This window comes from Musa acuminata, chromosome BXJ3-3, assembly GCF_036884655.1.
Source record: "Musa acuminata AAA Group cultivar baxijiao chromosome BXJ3-3, Cavendish_Baxijiao_AAA, whole genome shotgun sequence".
Classification (NCBI taxonomy): Eukaryota; Viridiplantae; Streptophyta; class Magnoliopsida; order Zingiberales; family Musaceae; genus Musa; species Musa acuminata.
Window position 1 is genome coordinate 28,558,057 of NC_088351.1, and position 6,000 is coordinate 28,564,056.

A 6,000-nucleotide genomic window follows, 5' to 3' on the forward strand; every position below is an offset into this window, starting at 1 on the left:
GGCACCTAGTTGACGTCGGCAACCTCATCGGTGGAGGAAGCCAAAAGTGGAGTAGGTCAAGGCTGACCGAACCACTCTAAATCTCTGGTTTGCGTTTATTTTCGAGCACTTTATCATTACTGCAAACCTCCCTCATCACTACTGCTCTCTGCGCTTTCACGAACAAGTTCTAAGAGCTGTTCTTCCAAATCTGCATTCAGACGTAACTTCGTATTTTCATACATTACAGTTTACGTTTACGTTTGATTCTGCAGAACTGTTTTCCGCGCTTTTACGAACGAGCTTCCTTGCAGTTTACGCTTACATTTTAATCCTATTAATAACTGCAATCTATCCTCTACGATTTTACGAACGAGTTTCAACATTTAGACGTAAAACTGCATTCAGACGTAAATCGGCTTTCCTCGCTCAATCATCAGATTTCAGTTCACGTTTACGTCTTGATTTCAACTGCATACTGCCTTCTGCGAGTATACAAACGAGTTTCAAAGTTTAGACGTAAATCTGCGTCTAGACGTAAAACTGCGTTTAGACGTAAATCTGCGTTTAGACATAAAACTGCGTTTAGACGTAAATCTGCGTTTAGACGTAAAACTGCGTTTAGACGTAAAACTGCGTTTAGACGTAAATCTGTGTTTAGACGTAAATCTGCATTTAGACGTAAATCTGAGTTTAGACGTAAAACTGCGTTTAGACGTAAATCTGCGTTTAGACGTAACACTGCGTTTAGACGTAAAACTGCGTTTAGACGTAAAACTGCGTTTAGACGTAAATCTGCGTTTAGACGTAAATCTGCATTTAGACGTAAATCTGAGTTTAGACGCAAAACTGCGCTTAGACGCAAAACTGCGCTTAGACGCAAAACTGCGCTTAAACGCAATCTGCACTTAGACGCAAACTGCACTTAGATACAAACTGAGAATTTGCTTTTGCATCATAATAGTTTTTGAACAAACGCAGCTTTTGGTTTTTAAATTATTATAAGATTTCCGCTGCACTAATTCACCCCCCCCCCCTCTTAGTGCTCTTGATCCTAACAATTGGTATCAGAGCGAGGTTAACTCTCTAAAGGATTAAAACCCAAGAGAGATGGCATACGCCGGAAACCAATAGGGGCATTCGATTACACGTCCACCCATGTTCAGTGGAACGGACTACACTTACTGGAAGACCCGAATGAGGATCTTTCTTATTTCTATGGATTTTGAACTATGGAACCTTGTTGAAAATGGATTTTCAAAATCTTCTCTTCCAATGATCGATTGGAACGATTTGGAGAAGAAGGCTTTCGCTCTTAATGCAAAGGCTATGAATGCCTTATTTTGCGCACTAGATAAAAACGAATTTAATCGTGTTTCAACTTGCGAAACTGCTTTTGATATTTGGCACACACTTGAAGTGACCCACGAGGGCACAAGTAGAGTGAAAGAGTCAAAAATCAATCTGTTGCTGCATTCTTTTGAACTTTTTTGAATGAAACCGAGTGAAACCATTGGCGACATGTTTACCCGTTTCACGGATGTCGTCAACGGTTTAAAAGGTCTCGGAAAGAGCTTTTCGGATTTTGAGCTTGTTAATAAGATACTAAGATCCCTTCCTAAGAGTTGGGATCCTAAAGTCACCGCCATTCAAGAGGCAAAAGATCTGCGAAATTTCCCTCTTGAAGAACTAATCGGGTCATTAATGACCTACGAAATGACTTGCAAAGCTCATGAAGAGCAAGAAGACATCCTTCCAAAGAACAGGAAGGATATGGCACTTAAAACTTCTGAATGCCACTTGAGAGAAAACTCAAGTGATGAGGACTGTGATGATGACTTGGCACTTTTGACAAGAAAGTTTAAAAAATTCTTCAAAAGAAACAAGTTTAAAAACGATGTGAAAAATAAACTTGAACCTAAGAAGGACCAAGTGATCTGCTATGAATGTAAAAAGCCGGGACATTACAAAAGTGATTGTCCCCAAGTCAAGAAAAGAACAACAAAGAAGAAGGCGCTCCAAGCAACATGGGATGATTCGAGCGCATCTGAGGAAGAAGAATCCAACACCGAGCAAGTTGCTCATTACGCATTTATGGCCATCGAAGAGGAGGTAACGGATTTATTAGATGCTGATTTATCTTTCGATGAATTATTAAATGCCTTCCATGATTTATTTGATGAATGCAAAGTTATAAATAGAAAATACAAGTTGCTAAAAAAGGTACATGATAATCTTACTTGTGAGTTTGATAAGTTAAAAGTCGAACATCATGATAATTTAAATTCATGTATCAAATGTCATGATTTAGAAACTATACAAAAAGAAAACTTGCTACTTAAGGACACCTTGAAGAAATTCGAGGTTGGTAGCAAGTCATTAAACATGATCCTTACAAACAAGGGTCATGCTCCCAAAAGAAGTGGGATTGGATTTGTGAGGAGTCCTCACCGAAATCCAACTACCTTTGTAAAAGGCCCCATCTTACACGTTCAACACCAAACCAAGTGCAACTTTTGTTGCAAATCTGGACACAAGACACATTGTTGTCCATTCAAGAAAATAAGTCCAAACAAATTAATTTGGGTTCCTAAAGGAACCATGATAAACTCTATGCAACATGATAGAAAATATAGATCTGTTTATAAGGCACCCAAAAGCAAATGGGTTCCTAAAGATCATCCGTTCCTATAAAAACATTAAAAGTCTAGGCCGGAGCAAGAAATAATGTTCTGCTCCTTAACTCTCAATGGTCATAAACCAAGAATCAAAAAGGAACTCGCAACGCTTAAGTAACAAGTGGAAGCTATGAAATCACAAATACGATACAATTAGAAACTTATGATATCCAAATTCACATACCCCCCTGATCTTCAAAACCTGTTCATCTACGAATTAATTCTTGTAGAAACTAAACATGTCATGATCTTAAAAGGGACACCAAACAAACATTCGTATGCACGTTAAAAGATCTATCTTACAAAGAGCTTCTTCCTTAAATAAAAACTCATACGAAATCATGTAACAAACATCAATTGCTCTGAAACTCTCCTCAAGGCAAAGGCTCCCAAATCAAATCATCCTAAGTACTCACCTGCTGCAGGCGGTGGCACCTCTCCAGCTGGCGGTTGCACCTCCAGCCATCACGGGTTGCCAGAGGTTGTACCGCTCCAGCCAGAGGTGCAACCGCCAGCAGCTCTGCTCTTTAAAATCACGCTAGGGCCGGCTGAGGAACCGACCCCAACTCACCCCCATTTCCTCCTCTACTCTTCCAAGTCTCCTCCATTCCCATTTCACTCCTCTAAGCCTTCCAAATACCTCTTATTTCGGAGCAAAACATCAAGAATCCTTCCTTCTCTTGAAGATCTCACAAAGGTACTCTCTAAGAAGCTCTTAAATTCTGTTTTGTTCTTCATTTACTTTAGCTCATCATCATCCCTCTAAACAGCAGTAGTAATGGGATCTAGAAGATCCTCAAGGGACAAGGGAAAGAGGAGAGTAGTAGAAGAGTTTGATCTCACTCTTTTTGATTCCAAAAACCATGCTGAAAAATTTCTCTCCTTCGAACTAAGAAGCATCAATAAGGGAAAATACGTAGATCTGAATGAACTAAGAGATGTAGAGACTATCCATTGGTTTGCAAACCTAAATCTACTTCCCATTTTGCAGATCAACGAACCCATTTATCCTAGACTAGTTAGATTGTTTTATAACAACATGCAAAAAGATGATGAAGAAAGGATATCAACCTATCTCTTAGGACAACACATCTCAATCACTGATAGATTCATTTGTGATATGATAGGTATTCCCATGAAAAGCATAGGACTTTACTTCAAAGGATCATGGGATGAAGAAACTATTGAAACATCCTACGTTGAAGCCTTAGGAACAATCCTTGCCAATCCTAACGTAGAATCTATTCCTAAAAGTTGTGAACATCTAATGCCCTTTAACACTAAGATACTTCATCATATCATGACTAGTATAATTCTTCCTAAGCAATACCATCATGATGAAGTAAGTCAATTGGAATTAGGAATTATGTACCTAATTATGAAAGAACGTGACATTTGTCTTGGCTATCTGATCCAACAAAACATGTTGGAATTATCTACGAAAGATATGATGCTCCCATATGGTGGAATTATTACTAGAATAATGAAAGCTTACGACATTCAAATACCACTAGAAGAAGAAGTAATGAAATCAGATAGATTCAGCATAATAAACAAAAATCTACTTCACCGACTAAGATGTCACTATAGAAACGGTAACTGGGTTAGAATGCCTAGAAGAACTGATCCCCCTCAGCCTGAACCTGAACCAGAGCAGGAAACCCCAGTCTTTAGGAGTACCCACTCTCCTCCGATCTGTCCCTTTGAGGAAACACATCCGGTTGAGCAAACTCACACATCATCCATCGAAGATATCGGGATTCGGATGGACCGATTTGAGCAACGACAAGAACGGCTTGAACTTCGACAAGATCAAATCCTAACCGAGCTACAACAAATCCATCGACAATTTGACTCTTTACTTAGGCACTTTAATCTTCCACCTCATGAATAAGCTTGTATAAACATCTGATGTTTGTGATATGACATGTTGTAAACTCCTTGTGTTATTCATGAAGGACTTTGTCTTTATGGTTACCTGATATGCTGTACATATGTTACCCTGATATGGTTATCTTTGTCTGTGTAAGCATATTTGCAAACATCTCTCGTTGTTTATCTCGGTTTTTGCACTGAAACTAAAAAGGTTTAAAAGCCCATGCCTTGAAAATATGAAGCAACATACCAATGTAAGTTGATAAGTCAGCAGTATGACATTGATATGGTTGCTATTGCTAATATGATTGCTATCATGCCATGTATCAAACAAAAATTTGCATCATACGAGCTGATATCTTACCATGTGATGCAATGCTACACTTGCTGAAATAAAAATCCTGCTATGCAATATGATATAATGCTGCACTTGAAATAATTGTGTTACTACATCAAAATTATTTTTCGGATGTTATTACTATTACATGCCTTGACAACGCTTGATCAAATAACATGTTGCAAAATATGTGACAAATATTTTTAACCAAATGCATGTAAGAAGTTCATTTTTCGGGTTGTATGCTAAAAATGGGATGTTCCCGTACACTCTTATGAAAACTCTTTGGAAAATGACTTTCCTTCGTCAAGCAAAAAACAATAAAGAGATATATGTGTCATGACTTCCTTTATATGCTTGATAATGCTATCTTGCTTTTTGTTGATGACAAAGGGGGAGAAAAATATGAATTGATAAACACTATGTCATAGCTGAACTGCCATAATCATATCTATGTCATAGTTGCAAATACTTGAGTGATGCTATAAACAATGTTATGCCATCCTTGCATCACCAAGAGATATGTGAACATGTGCTATAGTTTGCATCATATCTTAATTTGATATTGTGAAGAAAATGCAAACTTACTAGAAAATCTCAAATGTGAGCATCATGTAAAAAGTCCTTCGTAGCTTTATATGATTACATGATGAATGGTTACAAACACTATCATACAAACTTGATGATGTATGTCATGCCTTGACATAATTCGTGAAGAGATACATCATGATAGGCATCATGATGGGAGCATTGATAAGTTTAACTGATCTAACTTATCAATACGTCACTTGAATTCTTAGGTCTTGAATTCAAGGTTGACTTATCTCAACTATGGCATATAGATAGGGGGAGTTAAGGACAACTCCTTTATCAATTGATTGTCATCATCAAAAAGGGGGAGATTGTTGAATCTCGGATTTTGATGATGAAGTCAATTATCATTTGTTATCTAATCTATGTGTTGAGATAAGTGTGCAGGATTAACTACGATGAGAGTAAGACAAGCAGCAGGAGTTGCGCCGGAGTCAAGATCATGATCACGTTGGGAGTTCGAGAGTTCGACGGAAGTTCGGACGGTCGTCGGAGGTTCAGAGAGAACAGATCCGAGAAGTCCAGAAGCTTGCCAAGCGA